Genomic DNA, 18,819 nt, shown 5'->3' with positions numbered 1-18,819 from the left:
TGTTTGCCTATTGCAGATTCAGTCTTCACAGCCTGGTGCAGGGCTACAATTTTGTTTCTGGTGTCCTTCGACAGCTCTTTGGTCTTCCCCATAGTGGAGTTTGGAGTGTGACTGTTTGAGTTTGTGGACTGGTGTCTTTTATACTGATAAAAAGTTCAAACAGGTGCCATTACTATAGGTAAAGAGTGGTGGACAGAGGAGCCTCTTAAAGAAGTTATAGGTCTGTGAGAGCCAGAAATTTTGCATGTTTTTAGGTGATCAAATACTTATTTTCCACCATAATTTGCAAAATAAATCTTGCTAAATCAGACAAGGTGATTTTCTGGATTTGTTTTCTCATTTTGACTCTCATAGTTGTGGTCTACCTATGATGTCAATTACAGGCCTCTCTCATCTTTTTAAGTGGGAGAACTTGCACAATTGGTGGCGGACGAAATACTTTTTTCCCCACTGTATAATACGTATAGGACAGTGAGGACCTTCATACTATATATAGGGGGCAGTGGGGACATCATATTGTATATAGGGGCTATGTAACCATTTTACTATATTTAGGGAACTCTGGGGTCCTCAATGCATTTTAAAGGGCTTTGGGGACCATTATATTGTGTATTGAGGGCTGTAGGACTATCATTCTGTATATACGGAGCTGTGTGAGTACTCAGAGGACATTATTTGTTATAAAAGGGGACATTATTAGTTTTGATAGGGGCACTCAGGTCCCATTATTTTTGTTGGGGGGCATTATTAACTTTAAGTGGACACTCAAGGGTATTTGTTGCTGGAAGGGGGCACTTGGGATATTATATAGAATACAGGCCTTTGCACAGTAGGGGCATTAATACTTTCTATGGGACACTTTAATTTTTTGGGGAGGGAGTAATCCTAATAATTAGAGTTGAGCGAAACGAGTCGAAAAATTTCAAAAGTCGCCGACTTTTGGCAAAGTCGGGTTTCATGAAACGAAACCCGACCCTAGGATGAGGTCGGCCACGAGGTCGGCGACTTACGCGCCAAAGTCGCGTTTCAAAAGTTTGTTTTGCGCTCTTTTTCAGCCAATCAGGATCCACGGACACTGTGGGCAACGTGATGACATAGGCAGGTGTCACCACCATCTTTCAGAAGGGCATGCAAGTGATTGGCTTGCTTTGGTGGGCGTCACAGGAGGTATAAAAGGGCGTGCACGCCGACCGCCATCTTACTTCTGCCGATCTTAGCATAGGGAGAGGTTGCTGCTGATTCTGTAGGGAGAGCGTTAGGCAGGGAAGAAGACAAAAAAACTGCTTCTGCTGCTAGCGATTTGGCCTACACAACACACCAGTCACTGTGTGTGCAGTGCAAGGGGAGGCTATACAGTGGTGTATCAGTGGTGTTGGTTGTTGGGCTGCCTTCTAAGGCTTCCTGACAGGCTGGCATTGCTGTTTACCCACTGCTCCGCAAACTGCTTTTTTAAAAGCAATCCAATCTCCCTTATCCTCTAGTCACTTTGGTCACAGCTGTGCCATCGAGACTGTCACATAGCGCTCAGATATTCATTGGGCCTCACACTGCTTTTTTAAAAGCAATCCCAATTTTTTTTTTTTCTCCTGCTGAGAAGAAAAAAAAACTGCTTCTGCTGCTGATAGCAATTTGGCCTGCACAACACACCAGTCACTGTGTGTGCAGTGCAAGGGGAGGCTATATTGTGGTGTATCAGTGGTGCTGGTTGTTGGGCTGCCTTTTAAGGCTTCCTGACAGGCTGGCATTGCTGTTTACCCACTGCTCCGCAAACTGCTTTTTTAAAAGCAATCCAATCTCCCTTATTCTCTAGTCACTTTGGTCACAGCTGTGCCATCGAGCCTGTCACATAGCGCTCAGATATTCATTGGGCCTCACACAATCCAAAAGTGTCCAGTGTCCACAAGTGTCTGCAGAAATTCAAAATCTCCCTTATCCTCTAGTCACTTTGGTCACAGCTTGCCATCGAGCCTGTCACATAGCGCTCAGATATTCATTGGGCCTCACACAATCCAAAAGTGTCCAGTGTCCAAAAGTGTGTGCAGAGATTCAAAATCTCCCTTATCCTCTAGTCACTTTGGTCACAGCTGTGCCATCGAGCCTGTCACATAGCGCTCAGATATTCATTGGGCCTCACACAATCCAAAAGTGTCCAGTGTCCAAAAGTGTCTGCAGAAATTCAAAATCTCCCTTATCCTCTAGTCACTTTGGTCACAGCTGTGCCATCGAGCCTGTGACATAGCGCTCAGATATCAGTGGGCCTCACACAATCCAAAAGTGTCCAGTGTCCAAAAGTGTGTGCAGAGATTCAAAATCTCCCTTATCCTCTAGTCACTTTGGTCACAGCTGTGCCATCGAGCCTGTCACATAGCTCTCAGATATTCATTGGGCCTCACACAATCCAAAAGTGTCCAGTGTCCAAAAGTGTCTGCAGAAATTCAAAATCTCCCTTATCCTCTAGTCACTTTGGTCACAGCTGTGCCATCGAGCCTGTGACATAGCGCTCAGATATCAGTGGGCCTCACACAATCCAAAAGTGTCCAGTGTCCAAAAGTGTGTGCAGAGATTCAAAATCTCCCTTATCCTCTAGTCACTTTGGTCACAGCTGTGCCATCGAGCCTGTCACATAGCGCTCAGATATTCATTGGGCCTCACACAATCCAAAAGTGTCCAGTGTCCAAAAGTGTGTGCACAGATTCAAAATCTCCCTTATCCTCTAGTCACTTTGGTCACAGCTGTGCCATCGAGCCTGTGACATAGCGCTCAGATATCAGTGGGCCTCACACAATCCAAAAGTGTCCAGTGTCCAAAAGTGTGTGCAGAGATTCAAAATCTCCCTTATCCTCTAGTCACTTTGGTCACAGCTGTGCCATCGAGCCTGTCACATAGCGCTCAGATATTCATTGGGCCTCACACAATCCAAAAGTGTCCAGTGTCCAAAAGTGTGTGCAGAGATTCAAAATCTCCCTTATCCTCTAGTCACTTTGGTCACAGCTGTGCCATCGAGACTGTGACATAGCGCTCAGATATCAGTGGGCCTCACACAATCCAAAAGTGTCCAGTGTCCAAAAGTGTGTGCAGAGATTCAAAATCTCCCTTATCCTCTAGTCACTTTGGTCACAGCTGTGCCATCGAGCCTGTGACATAGCGCTCAGATATCAGTGGGCCTCACACAATCCAAAAGTGTCCAGTGTCCAAAAGTGTGTGCAGAGATTCAAAATCTCCCTTATCCTCTAGTCACTTTGGTCACAGCTGTGCCATCGAGCCTGTCACATAGCGCTCAGATATTCATTGGGCCTCACACAATCCAAAAGTGTCCAGTGTCCAAAAGTGTGTGCAGAAATTCAAAATCTCCCTTATCCTCTAGTCAATTTGGTCACAGCTGTGCCATCGAGCCTGTGACATAGCGCTCAGATATCAGTGGGCCTCACACAATCCAAAAGTGTCCAGTGTCCAAAAGTGTGTGCAGAGATTCAAAATCTCCATTATCCTCTAGTCACTTTGGTCACAGTTGTGCCATCGAGCCTGTCACATAGCGCTCAGATATTCATTGGGCCTCACACAATCCAAAAGTGTCCAGTGTCCAAAAGTGTGTGCAGAGATTCAAAATCTCCCTTATCCTCTAGTCACTTTGATCACAGCTGTGCCATCGAGCCTGTGACATAGCGCTCAGATATCAGTGGGCCTCACACAATCCAAAAGTGTCCAGTGTCCAAAAGTGTGTGCAGAGATTCAAAATCTCCCTTATCCTCTAGTCACTTTGGTCACAGCTGTGCCATCGAGCCTGTCACATAGCGCTCAGATATTCATTGGGCCTCACACAATCCAAAAGTGTCCAGTGTCCAAAAGTGTGTGCAGAGATTCAAAATCTCCCTTATCCTCTAGTCACTTTGGTCACAGCTGTGCCATCGAGCCTGTGACATAGCGCTCAGATATCAGTGGGCCTCACACAATCCAAAAGTGTCCAGTGTCCAAAAGTGTGTGCAGAGATTCAAAATCTCCCTTATCCTCTAGTCACTTTGGTCACAGCTGTGCCATCGAGCCTGTCACATAGCGCTCAGATATTCATTGGGCCTCACACAATCCAAAAGTGTCCAGTGTCCAAAAGTGTGTGCAGAGATTCAAAATCTCCCTTATCCTCTAGTCACTTTGGTCACAGCTGTGCCATCGAGCCTGTCACATAGCACTCAGATATTCATTGGGCCTCACACAATCCAAAAGTGTCCAGTGTCCAAAAGTGTGTGCAGAGATTCAAAATCTCCCTTATCCTCTAGTCACTTTGGTCACAGCTGTGCCATCGAGCCTGTGACATAGCGCTCAGATATCAGTGGGCCTCACACAATCCAAAAGTGTCCAGTGTCCAAAAGTGTGTGCAGAGATTCAAAATCTCCCTTATCCTCTAGTCACTTTGGTCACAGCTGTGCCATCGAGCCTGTCACATAGCGCTCAGATATTCATTGGGCCTCACACAATCCAAAAGTGTCCAGTGTCCAAAAGTGTCTGCAGAAATTCAAAATCTCCCTTATCCTCTAGTCACTTTGGTCACAGCTGTGCCATCGAGCCTGTGACATAGCGCTCAGATATCAGTGGGCCTCACACAATCCAAAAGTGTCCAGTGTCCAAAAGTGTGTGCAGAAATTCAAAATCTCCCTTATCCTCTAGTCACTTTGGTCACAGCTGTGCCATCGAGCCTGTGACATAGCGCTCAGATATCAGTGGGCCTCACACAATCCAAAAGTGTCCAGTGTCCAAAAGTGTGTGCAGAGATTCAAAATCTCCCTTATCCTCTAGTCACTTTGGTCACAGCTGTGCCATCGAGCCTGTCACATAGCGCTCAGATATTCATTGGGTCTCACACAATCCAAAAGTGTCCAGTGTCCAAAAGTGTCTGCAGAAATTCAAAATCTCCCTTATCCTCTAGTCACTTTGGTCACAGCTGTGCCATCGAGCCTGTCACATAGCGCTCAGATATTCATTGGGCCTCACACAATCCAAAAGTGTCCAGTGTCCAAAAGTGTGTGCAGAGATTCAAAATCTCCCTTATCCTCTAGTCACTTTGGTCACAGCTGTGCCATCGAGCCTGTGACATAGCGCTCAGATATCAGTGGGCCTCACACAATCCAAAAGTGTCCAGTGTCCAAAAGTGTGTGCAGAGATTCAAAATCTCCCTTATCCTCTAGTCACTTTGGTCACAGCTGTGCCATCGAGCCTGTCACATAGCGCTCAGATATTCATTGGGCCTCACACAATCCAAAAGTGTCCAGTGTCCAAAAGTGTGTGCAGAAATTCAAAATCTCCCTTATCCTCTAGTCACTTTGGTCACAGCTGTGCCATCGAGCCTGTGACATAGCACTCAGATATCAGTGGGCCTCACACAATCCAAAAGTGTCCAGTGTCCAAAAGTGTGTGCAGAGATTCAAAATCTCCCTTATCCTCTAGTCACTTTGGTCACAGCTGTGCCATCGAGCCTGTCACATAGCGCTCAGATATTCATTGGGTCTCACACAATCCAAAAGTGTCCAGTGTCCAAAAGTGTCTGCAGAAATTCAAAATCTCCCTTATCCTCTAGTCACTTTGGTCACAGCTGTGCCATCGAGCCTGTCACATAGCGCTCAGATATTCATTGGGCCTCACACAATCCAAAAGTGTCCAGTGTCCAAAAGTGTGTGCAGAGATTCAAAATCTCCCTTATCCTCTAGTCACTTTGGTCACAGCTGTGCCATCGAGCCTGTGACATAGCGCTCAGATATCAGTGGGCCTCACACAATCCAAAAGTGTCCAGTGTCCAAAAGTGTGCAGAGATTCAAAATCTCCCTTATCCTCTAGTCTCTTTGGTCACAGCTGTGCCATCGAGCCTGTCACATAGCGCTCAGATATTCATTGGGCCTCACACAATCCAAAAGTGTCCAGTGTCCAAAAGTGTCTGCAGAAATTCAAAATCTCCCTTATCCTCTAGTCACTTTGGTTACAGCTGTGCCATCGAGCCTGTGACATAGCGCTCAGATATCAGTGGGCCTCACACAATCCAAAAGTGTCCAGTGTCCAAAAGTGTGTGCAGAGATTCAAAATCTCCCTTATCCTCTAGTCACTTTGGTCACAGCTGTGCCATCGAGCCTGTCACATAGCGCTCAGATATTCATTGGGCCTCACACAATCCAAAAGTGTCCAGTGTCAAAAAGTGTGTGCAGAGATTCAAAATCTCCCTTATCCTCTAGTCACTTTGGTCACAGCTGTGCCATCGAGCCTGTGACATAGCGCTCAGATATCAGTGGGCCTCACACAATCCAAAAGTGTCCAGTGTTCAAAAGTGTGTGCAGAGATTCAAAATCTCCCTTATCCTCTAGTCACTTTGGTCACAGCTGTGCCATCGAGCCTGTGACATAGCGCTCAGATATCAGTGGGCCTCACACAATCCAAAAGTGTCCAGTGTCCAAAAGTGTGTGCAGAGATTCAAAATCTCCCTTATCCTCTAGTCTCTTTGGTCACAGCTGTGCCATCGAGCCTGTCACATAGCGCTCAGATATTCATTGGGCCTCACACAATCCAAAAGTGTCCAGTGTCCAAAAGTGTCTGCAGAAATTCAAAATCTCCCTTATCCTCTAGTCACTTTGGTTACAGCTGTGCCAACGAGCCTGTGACATAGCGCTCAGATATCAGTGGGCCTCACACAATCCAAAAGTGTCCAGTGTCCAAAAGTGTGTGCAGAGATTCAAAATCTCCCTTATCCTCTAGTCACTTTGGTCACAGCTGTGCCATCGAGCCTGTCACATAGCGCTCAGATATTCATTGGGCCTCACACAATCCAAAAGTGTCCAGTGTCCAAAAGTGTGTGCAGAGATTCAAAATCTCCCTTATCCTCTAGTCACTTTGGTCACAGCTGTGCCATCGAGCCTGTGACATAGCGCTCAGATATCAGTGGGCCTCACACAATCCAAAAGTGTCCAGTGTTCAAAAGTGTGTGCAGAGATTCAAAATCTCCCTTATCCTCTAGTCACTTTGGTCACAGCTGTGCCATCGAGCCTGTGACATAGCGCTCAGATATCAGTGGGCCTCACACAATCCAAAAGTGTCCAGTGTCCAAAAGTGTGTGCAGAGATTCAAAATCTCCCTTATCCTCTAGTCTCTTTGGTCACAGCTGTGCCATCGAGCCTGTCACATAGCGCTCAGATATTCATTGGGCCTCACACAATCCAAAAGTGTCCAGTGTCCAAAAGTGTCTGCAGAAATTCAAAATCTCCCTTATCCTCTAGTCACTTTGGTTACAGCTGTGCCATCGAGCCTGTGACATAGCGCTCAGATATCAGTGGGCCTCACACAATCCAAAAGTGTCCAGTGTCCAAAAGTGTGTGCAGAGATTCAAAATCTCCCTTATCCTCTAGTCACTTTGGTCACAGCTGTGCCATCGAGCCTGTCACATAGCGCTCAGATATTCATTGGGCCTCACACAATCCAAAAGTGTCCAGTGTCCAAAAGTGTGTGCAGAGATTCAAAATCTCCCTTATCCTCTAGTCACTTTGGTCACAGCTGTGCCATCGAGCCTGTGACATAGCGCTCAGATATCAGTGGGCCTCACACAATCCAAAAGTGTCCAGTGTTCAAAAGTGTGTGCAGAGATTCAAAATCTCCCTTATCCTCTAGTCACTTTGGTCACAGCTGTGCCATCGAGCCTGTCACATAGCGCTCAGATATTCATTGGGCCTCACACAATCCAAAAGTGTCCAGTGTCCAAAAGTGTGTGCAGAGATTCAAAATCTCCCTTATCCTCTAGTCACTTTGGTCACAGCTGTGCCATCGAGCCTGTCACATAGCGCTCAGATATTCATTGGGCCTCACACAATCCAAAAGTGTCCAGTGTCCAAAAGTGTGTGCAGAGATTCAAAATCTCCCTTATCCTCTAGTCACTTTGGTCACAGCTGTGCCATCGAGCCTGTGACATAGCGCTCAGATATCAGTGGGCCTCACACAATCCAAAAGTGTCCAGTGTCCAAAAGTGTGTGCAGAGATTCAAAATCTCCCTTATCCTCTAGTCACTTTGGTCACAGCTGTGCCATCGAGCCTGTCACATAGCGCTCAGATATTCATTGGGCCTCACACAATCCAAAAGTGTCCAGTGTCCAAAAGTGTGTGCAGAGATTCAAAATCTCTCTTATCCTCTAGTCACTTTGGTCACAGCTGTGCCATCGAGCCTGTGACATAGCGCTCAGATATCAGTGGGCCTCACACAATCCAAAAGTGTCCAGTGTCCAAAAGTGTGTGCAGAGATTCAAAATCTCCCTTATCCTCTAGTCACTTTGGTGACAGCTGTGCCATCGAGCCTGTCACATAGCGCTCAGATATTCATTGGGCCTCACACAATCCAAAAGTGTCCAGTGTCCAAAAGTGTGTGCAGAGATTCAAAATCTCCCTTATCCTCTAGTTACTTTGGTCACAGCTGTGCCATCGAGCCTGTCACATAGCGCTCAGATATTCATTGGGCCTCACACAATCCAAAAGTGTCCAGTGTCCAAAAGTGTCTGCAGAAATTCAAAATCTCCCTTATCCTCTAGTCACTTTGGTCACAGCTGTGCCATCGAGCCTGTGACATAGCGCTCAGATATCAGTGGGCCTCACACAATCCAAAAGTGTCCAGTGTCCAAAAGTGTGTGCAGAGATTCAAAATCTCCCTTATCCTCTAGTCACTTTGGTCACAGCTGTGCCATCGAGCCTGTCACATAGCGCTCAGATATTCATTGGGCCTCACACAATCCAAAAGTGTCCAGTGTCCAAAAGTGTGTGCAGAGATTCAAAATCTCCCTTATCCTCTAGTCACTTTGGTCACAGCTGTGCCATCGAGCCTGTGACATAGCGCTCAGATATCAGTGGGCCTCACACAATCCAAAAGTGTCCAGTGTCCAAAAGTGTGTGCAGAGATTCAAAATCTCCCTTATCCTCTAGTCACTTTGGTCACAGCTGTGCCATCGAGCCTGTGACATAGCGCTCAGGTATCAGTGGGCCTCACACAATCCAAAAGTGTCCAGTGTCCAAAAGTGTGTGCAGAGATTCAAAATCTCCCTTATCCTCTAGTCACTTTGGTCACAGCTGTGCCATCGAGCCTGTCACATAGCGCTCAGATATCAGTGGGCCTCACACAATCCAAAAGTGTCCAGTGTCCACAAGTGTCTGCAGAAATTCAAAATCTCCCCTGTCCTATAGACACCTTGTACCTTGTTTTACATTACTATATAGTTTGTTGGATTTTGTCTACATTTCTACCAAAAATGAGGAAGGCTGGTGGAAGAGGCCGTGGAATTGGGCGGGGGTTGGCAGCTGGTAATGATGGTGTTGGTGGTGGATCTGATGGTAGTGGCAAGAGCAAAATAGGACCGAATGCAGGAGGTGTTGAGCCTGCGTCATCGTCTGGCTACGTAAGGCCTCGAACGCTTAGTTTTCTAGGAGTTGGCAAACCGCTTTTAAAGCCAGAGCATCAGGAAAAAGTTTTGTCTTACATTGCTGACTCAGCCTCCAGCTCTATCGCCTCCTCTTCTTTAGTTGTAAAAAGTAAAAGCACTGAGTCGTCATTGGAGGCTCATGTTCATGAACCACACCTTTCCTTGTGTCCTTCACCCCAACCAAGATTGAAGGATGACGCAGGCCATAATACTGATTACTCCATGGAGCTGTTTTCACATACCATGCCTGGATTATCAAGTCAAATGGTGAATTACCCAGGCCAAGATGAATCTGACATGGAGTGCACTGATGCACAGCCGCTGATGGATGATTCTGCTGGTACATTCACTCAGAGCACTACATTGTCCTCGCAGTGTACAGAGCCAGATTCTGACCCTGATGAGACTCAGGTGCCACTTCCCGCACACTATACCACCATACACGGTGACACAGAGGAAGGTGCACATGACATAGAAGAGGAGGTGATGGATGACACAGTTGTTGATCCAGATTGGCATCCATTGGGGGAAGAGGGTGCTGCTTCCAATAGCTCAGATGAGGAGCATCCACAGCAGACATCGACATCGCAACAGCTGTTATCTGGCAGGCCCGGAGCACTCCAAAGACAGGTTCCAAACATCAAAAGAGTTGCTGGACAGCTTGTCCAGAGGGTCAAAAGATCACAGCGTGCTAGGCCGCAAAATGTCTGCCAAAGTAGGAAGAGTGCAGTGTGGCACTTTTTTGAACAAAATCCTCATGATCAGGCCAAGGTTATCTGTAAGAAGTGCGCAAAGACCTTTAGCCGAGGGAAAAATCTGAAAAATTTGAATACCAGTTGCATGCTTAGACATTTAACCAGCATGCACTTGCAAGCGTGGACACAACACCAAACCTCAAGTGCCACATGTGCAACTGATCACAACGAAGGTAGTCAGCAACGCTACATTGTTTCCCCCACTGTAAGCCCACCGGTTAGCACAGCAGCAAATGTTGAGGTGTCGTTGCAAGGCCACAGCAGTCAGGGAATCCCACTGTTATATCAACGAAAGACTGATTCTAGGCCATCAGAAAGAACACCAACTCCATCACCATCATCAACCCTCTCTCAGTCCGCCCTGTCCACCGCTACTTCCACCATATGCAGCTCTCAAGTCCAGCTCACCCTCCCAGACACTATGAGTAGGTCAAGAAAGTACTCAGTCTCTCATCCGCGTACACTGGGTTTGAACGCCCACATTGCCAAACTAATCTCGTTTGAGATGATGCCCTTTCGGTTGGTGGAAAGCACAGCTTTCCGCGAACTCATGGCCTATGCAGTACCACGCTATGACCTACCCAGTCGCCACTTCTTCTCTCGCAAAGCCATCCCAGCCCTCCACCATCATGTGAAAGACCGCATTGTCCATGCACTCAAGCAGTCAGTGAGCGGAAAGGTGCACCTCACAACTGATGCATGGTCCAGTCGGCATGGCCAGGGCCGTTACGTGTCCATCACTGCGCACTGGGTTAATGTGGTGGATGCAGGGTCCACAGGGGACAGCGGTGGTGGGACAGTGCTGCCTAGCCCACGGTATAGGAAACAGTTGGCTGTAGGCGTTCGACCCTCCTCCTCCTCCTCCAGAAGCGAAAGCTCGTCCACAGAGTGCAGTCGTACGAGCACTCCATCTGCAGCTGCCACTGTTGCACACGATGTGTCCCCCTATCGAGCAGCTAGTGGAAAGCGTCAGCAGGCTGTGTTGCAGATGATGTGTTTGGGCGACAGACACACCGCCGAGGTGCTGGCCGAGTACTTGAAGCGACAAACTGAGTCATGGCTGGGCAGTGTACATCTTGAGGCAGGCAAGGTAGTTAGTGATAACGGCCGTAATTTTGTGGCAGACATAGCCCTTTCAAAACTCAGCCACATACCTTGCTTGGCTCACACCTTGAACCTGGTGGTGCAGTGCTTCCTCAAAAATTATCCGGAGTTAACAGCCCTGCTCCAGAAGGTGCGAAGACTGTGCGCACACATCCGCCGGTCGCCTGTACACTCCGTTCGTATGCAGAAGCTGCAGCGATTGCTCCACCTTCCCAACCACCGCCTCATTATCGACATTGCAACAAGGTGGAACTCCACCCTGCACATGGTGGAGCGGCTGTGCGAGCAGAGGCAGGCCATAATGCATTTGTGGGAGGATACACGGCCAGGCACTTTGAGAGCAGACATGGAGTTGACAGGTGTGCAGTGGTCGAAGCTGAAAGACCTCTGTAAAGTCCTTCAGTGTTTTGAGGAATGCACACGGCTGGTAAGCGCAGACGACGCCATCCTAAGCATGAGCATCCCACTTATGCGTCTGCTCATGCAAACTTTGACGCACCTTAAGGAGCAGGCGTCTGCAGCCAATGTTGAAGAGGAGGAAGAGGAGGAGGGAATCCTTGATGACATTCAGCCATTGTCTGCTCAGGGACCTCTCCTGGACGAGGTGGAGGAAGAAGAGGAGGAGGAGGATGATGATGGGGATGATTACTTAGGGGAGGAGGATGCATCTCGTGGGGCAAGTGAAAACGTTGGAGTGGCAAGGTCTGGTACAGGGTTTGTGCGTGACTGGAGGGATGTGGATTTGCCAGAAAGTGCTCCTCCAACCAGCACTCGCAGTGCATCATTGACACCGGGAACATTGGCCCACATGTCAGATTATGCCTTGCGGATCCTAAAAAGGGACCCCCGCATTGCCAAAATGATGAACGATGACGACTACTGGTTGGCCAGCATCCTGGATCCACGCTATAAAGGCAAATTACAAAACATCATGCCACAGGAGAACCTTGACCTAATATTGGCTAATAAACAAGCAACTCTGGTAAATCGGTTGCTTGAGGCATTCCCAGCACACAGCAGCGGTGATGGTTCTCACACGAGCCGTACGGGCCGGGGGCAGCTTGGCAGAGGTGTTCGTGGTGCACACAGCAGAAGTGGCGTTGGAGACAGGGGTTTCATGACAATGTTGTGGACTGATTTTTCAAATACCGCTCACACAACTGGTAATACTGCATCGATGGAAAGTGACAGGAGACAGCAGTTGTCAACTATGGTTACAAACTACTTTTCCTCCCATATCGATGTTCTCCCACACAGGTCATTCCCCTTTGACTATTGGGCCGCTAAACTGGACACCTGGCCTGAATTGGCCCAATATGCCTTACAGGAGCTCGCTTGCCCAGCTGCAAGTGTGCTATCGGAAAGAGTCTTCAGTGCAGCTGGATCAATCCTGACAGAAAAAAGGACCCGTCTGTCAACCCAAAATGCGGATGATCTAACCTTCATTAAAATGAACCATGCATGGGTTTCCAAGGATTTTGTCCCACCTTCCCCTGATGACACATACGGTGACAGAAAAATGGCTTGCTTTGGTCCACCTCTTCCTGGGACTTCACCTATTTCGCCTTTTGCATCAGCTGAATGTCCAACATCAACATATGCCACTTTCTAAAACTCCCTAACTGTGCTGCCTCCCCCCCATGGCCGGGGTCACCACCTAGCGCACGACACCGTGCGAGTGCCGTTGCCCTGGACAGGTGGGTAGGCCGACTCTTGGGAGCGGGCACTGGCACAGGGTCCCTCATAGTGCAATCAAGTGTCTCTGACAGTGGTGGTGCACACCCGCCGTCAGACACACCGCTGTACTATGAGGGGCCCAGTGCCAGTACCGACGCCCACGAGTGGGCCCCCCTTGCTTGGGCAGGGCCCCAGCATTTGCAATCTTTACCTCTCCCTGCTCCTCCGCTGTGTAATCTGGGCCGTCAAATCCAAACTGTGCCTGACACCGTCTGAGCCTGCCTCCTAATGTATAGACATATATTTTGAATGTGTACGCTATCCATACATGTTATCTGGGGATACGGTACCCTTTCTAATCTTTGTGCAATCACGTGCAATCCATACTGGGCCTAACACCGTCTGAGCCTGCCTCCTGAGACATATATTTTGAATGTTTACGCTATCCATACATGTTATCCGGGGATACGGTACCCTTTCTAACCTTTGTGCAATCACGTGCAATCCATACTGGGCCTGACACCGTCTGAGCCTGCCTCCTGATGTATAGACATATATTTTGAATGTGTACGCTATCCATACATGTTATCTGGGGATACGGTACCCTTTCTAACCTTTGTGCAATCACGTGCAATCCATACTGGGCCTAACACCGTCTGAGCCTGCCTCCTGAGACATATATTTTGAATGTGTACGCTATCCATACATGTTATCCGGGGAAACGGTACCCTTTCTAACCTTTGTGCAATCACGTGCAATCCATACTGGGCCTGACACCGTCTGAGCCTGCCTCCTGATGTATAGACATATATTTTGAATGTGTACGCTATCCATACATGTTATCTGGGGATACGGTACCCTTTCTAACCTTTGTGCAATCACGTGCAATCCATACTGGGCCTAACACCGTCTGAGCCTGCCTCCTGAGACATATATTTTGAATGTGTACGCTATCCATACATGTTATCCGGGGATACGGTACCCTTTCTAACCTTTGTGCAATCACGTGCAATCCATACTGGGCCTAACACCGTCTGAGCCTGCCTCCTGAGACATATATTTTGAATGTGTACGCTATCCATACATGTTATCCGGGGATACGGTACCCTTTCTAACCTTTGTGCAATCACGTGCAATCCATACTGGGCCTAACACCGTCTGAGCCTGCCTCCTGAGACATATATTTTGAATGTGTACGCTATCCATACATGTTATCCGGGGATACGGTACCCTTTCTAACCTTTGTGCAATCACGTGCAATCCATACTGGGCCTGACACCGTCTGAGCCTGCCTCCTGATGTATAGACATATATTTTGAATGTGTACGCTATCCATACATGTTATCCGGGGAAACGGTACCCTTTCTAACCTTTGTGCAATCACGTGCAAGCCATACTGGGCCTAACACCGTCTGAGCCTGCCTCTTGATGTATAGACATATATTTTGAATGTGTACGCTATCCATACATGTTATCCGGGGATACGGTACCCTTTCTAATCTTTGTGCAATCACGTGCGATCCATACTGGGCCTAACACCGTCTGAGCCTGCCTCCTGAGACATATATTTTGAATGTGTACACTATCCATACATGTTATCCGGGGAAACGGTACCCTTTCTAACCTTTGTGCAATCACGTGCAATCCATACTGGGCCTGACACCATCTGAGCATGCCTCCTGATGTATAGACATATATTTTGAATGTGTACGCTATCCATACATGTTATCTGAGGATACGGTACCCTTTCTAACCTTTGTGCAATCACATGCAATCCATACTGGGCCTAACACCGTCTGAGCCTGCCTCCTGAGACATATATTTTGAATGTGTACGCTATCCATACATGTTATCCGGGGAAACGGTACCCTTTCTAACCTTTGTGCAATCACGTGCAATCCATACTGGGCCTGACACCGTCTGAGCCTGCCTCCTGATGTATAAACATATATTTTGAATGTGTACGCTATCCATACATGTTATCTGGGGATACGGTACCCTTTCTAACCTTTGTGCAATCACGTGCAATCCATACTGGGCCTAACACCGTCTGAGCCTGCCTCCTGAGACATATATTTTGAATGTGTACGCTATCCATACATGTTATCCGGGGATACGGTACCCTTTCTAACCTTTGTGCAATCACGTGTAATCCATACTGGGCGTGAGAACGGCTGGCGAGCTGTTAAGCAAGCTACAGCACCTGTGGTTTGCACACGTAAGTTTTTCATTTTTTCAGGAATGACGGTTAGGCCTAATTCCGGAACTGCGGTTGACCTGCACTTACTGGGAAATCATTGTTCGCGGGTAATAATTGTAATCAGTGATCCCCATCACTAACGTTGTTCAGCGGGTTATCTGCACCTGTAAGCGACAAACGCTGGCCTTTTCAGTGTAGCGCACATGCAGCCACGGACATGTAAGGGCATGACACACCAGTTATTGGCCAATCTCGTGTGCCAGAGCCTCACGTGTCCCTCTAGTAATCCGGACTCGGACCGCGGGGCATGACGGAGTCTCGTTCGTTAACAGAATTAAGCTTGCAATGTGTGCATCTGTTCTGTAGCTGGCATGGTTGAGGTTTCCCAGGTGGAGTCGAATTTAACCGTAGGCTCCACTCCTGGTGGTGCCCTTCTGGACATTCCTTTAAGGTTCAGCTTTGCACCCATACTGCCCATGTAAAACAAACACTTTGCCTTCATGAACGCTGTTTGGAGGGTCATGACTCGTGGGAATAACGCCGCCCAATCAGTTAACCTGCTAGAGAGATCCTTCGTTGCTCCCAAGCATGACATCACACTCCCTAGGAAGAAGGTAATGCCACTGTGGCGACCGTACTCCTGGGGGTGACACAAGTGCACTGATGCCCAGCCACTGCTCGATGAATCTGCTGGTACATTGACCCAGACCACTACATTCCCCTCGCACGCTACACGGCCTGAATCTGACCCTGATGAAACTCAGGTTACCCTTCCCATATACAGTTCCATCTTACACTGTGACAAAGAGGAAGCTGCAGATGAAAGTGCAGGTTCGGCCCACCCGCCATCAGACACACCACCGTACTATCAGAGGCCCTGTGCCAGTGCCGTCGCCAATGAGTGGGCCCCCCCTGCTTGCTCAGGATCACAGCACTTGCAAGGTTGAAATACTGTGCAGTGAGATGGAAGATGGGGACGACGAGGAGTCCAGACTAGTACAGGGATTCCCTAGCGAGGAGACTTATTTGATTGTTTTCAATGTTGGGACAGCAATTTTTGGGGAGCACTATACTCTGGAGAATGATAGATGGGGCCCACCATACACTGGAACATTCCAAAGGTGGACATCAGACACTGGAGCAGCATTTACAGGGCCCATTATACACTAGAGCATTAGAAATGGGGCCCATTATGTTTGGAGCATTATTTGGGCCCATAAGACAGTGGAGCTTCATCCATGGGGACCAACATATACTGTAGCATTATGTGGAGCTCATCATATACTGTTTCAAACATTATATGGGACCAATGATTCTGTATGGAGAAATAGATGGGCCTTGTCATGAGATGTAAAAAGTGAAGTATTTTTCATTGTACTATACCGCTATTTCTCTGCCGTATCGGAGCATGATGAGTTGTGGTATGTGTTAAAGGGGCGCTCTTTCGCCCAGGGCACATGAAAACCTGGAGCCAGCCCCCCCCCACAACTTTAGCCAAATAACCCCCATTTTTCAGTGCGTAACTTGTATTATGAAGTTAATTAAGGTTGACAAGCTTAAGTAAGAAGAATTGATGCTTTTGGCATTCAAATGGGCACTGTAGGTGTGTTTCCTGTCCTCCTCTCACTGCCGACTTTTATTCCCCATTGACTTACATTGGGTTTCGTGTTTCGGGACGACCCCGACTTTTCCCTATAATCGGACGATCTTGCTCGACCCGACTTTTGGAAAAGTCGGGTTTCACGAAACGAAACTCGACCCTAAAAAACCAAAAGTCGCTCAACTCTACTAATAATGGCACAATTTTTTAAATATTGGGGTCAGTGCTCCACACCGCTAGTGCACGTAGAGTGGGGAGTTTTTGTAGGTTGGAAATAGATGGCGACGTCGCTTTAAATGTGTTTTTGTTGTAATCTGTGCAGACAAGCTGTGGATGGAGAAGTGGTAATGGAGGTCTGGGCCAGATGGAAAAGACTGGAAAAGTGAACAACCCGAATCAGAAAGAACGTCATGTGTTAGTTAAACTGTACTGTAATCACGTGTATGTTCTGTGGGACTGGTATCTACCAATATACGGTTACTGTAAGGTGGAAATATTGCTCTTTTTAGTAGTGTTTTTAGTTTTTTTATTTAGTAACAGGTTAATGTGTTTCAGTCATTATGTATTAGAAGGTGTATGGTGGTGTCATTGGTCTTTGTATAGAGTGTTTTGTTATGTAGAGGTAATGGTCATATTATTATGTATTCGCTGTGTGGTGGTGATGGTAATGGACATTGTGCAGCCGTATTGTTTTGGTCTTTTATAGTAGGCATTTTGATAATATTGGTCTTTGCATTGTGTGTTGTTGGCTAGCAACAGTGATATACTGTAATTACATATGTACAGATGCAGATGCTATTTTATATGGCTATAGGGGGGTCATATGGGGAAACATGCACTTTGGGGCTTGGACCCCTGGTCTTTTAGGACCCTAGCAACGCCCCTGCATACTGTGTGTTTACATGTCCGTGTTTCTGGAGTTGTATTCTAAGCAGTAAGCTTGGCTCTGGTACTGTATCGATGTAGTAATCTGGATTCTGGTACCATATCTCTGTAGTAAACTCTGTTCTGCTCCTATATCTCTGTAGTAAGCCCAGTTCTGCTCCCATATCTCTCTAGTAAGCTCGGTTCTGCTCCCATATCTCTGTAGTAAGCTCAGTTCTACTCGCTTATCTCTGCAGTAAGCTCGGTTCTGCTCCCTTATCTCTGTAGTAAGCTCGTTTCAGTTCCCTTATCTACGTAGTATTCTTGGTTCCATTCTTGTGTCTATGTAGTTAGCTTGCTTCTGTTACAGTATCTATGTAGGTGGAGATGGCTTTAAAGTGCAATAATACACTGCGCTGCTGTAGGTATATTTCAAGAAGCTTTAATGGTGCCTACGCGTTTCCTGAGTTGTCCCAGCTCACTTCATCAGGGCATCCCTACAGCAGCGCAGTGTATTATTGCACTTTAAAGCCATCTCCACTTACAAGTCCTTGGACCTCGTGCAGACTGCAGCAGCTGTTTCATGCGTTTATAGGTGTTGTGACCGAAATCTCACAACCTTATCAGGTGAGTCTCTCCTTGCCTCACCATTACAATTGTGTTTTAAAGGTTTCACACAGTGGATGCGCCCTGTTTTGTTTCGTTTATCTACAGTATCTATGTAGGAAGTAAGCTTGATTCTACTCCTATATCTATGCAGCAAGCTTTGTTCTGTTCCCATATCTATGTACCAGCCTGTCTTTAAAGCTTTCATCGCTGCTGCTTTAATGCAGCGGCCAGAGATAAGCAGGGCAGAGGTGGGCCACCACAACTCGAGGGCCACTGCCTTGTGATTGCCCCCCAGGCTGAAAAGTGCCAGCCAGCCCCTGGTCCAGTCTCGTTTTTTAAAAGTTACCTCTGCTGCTTCTATAAGGAAGGCAAGGCAGCGGTAAACTGGTTAATGCTGCACTACACATGGGCCAGTGATGTGTGCTTGCCCCCAGACTGAAACTTGCCAGCCCCTGGTTTTTATCATCAGTATTTCATTAGTGATTTTCACGTATTAAAGGGAATCTGTCACCACTTTTTTCGCATCTCATGTAAAAATATCATTAAATTCAGTGTCACCTATGCATTATACCAGTACTTTTGACA

Source organism: Dendrobates tinctorius, unplaced genomic scaffold (assembly GCF_039654945.1).
Source record: "Dendrobates tinctorius isolate UK_male_01 unplaced genomic scaffold, ASM3965494v1 ptg000159l, whole genome shotgun sequence".
Taxonomy (NCBI): Eukaryota; Metazoa; Chordata; class Amphibia; order Anura; family Dendrobatidae; genus Dendrobates; species Dendrobates tinctorius.
Note: the sequence above shows the minus strand (reverse complement) of the source record.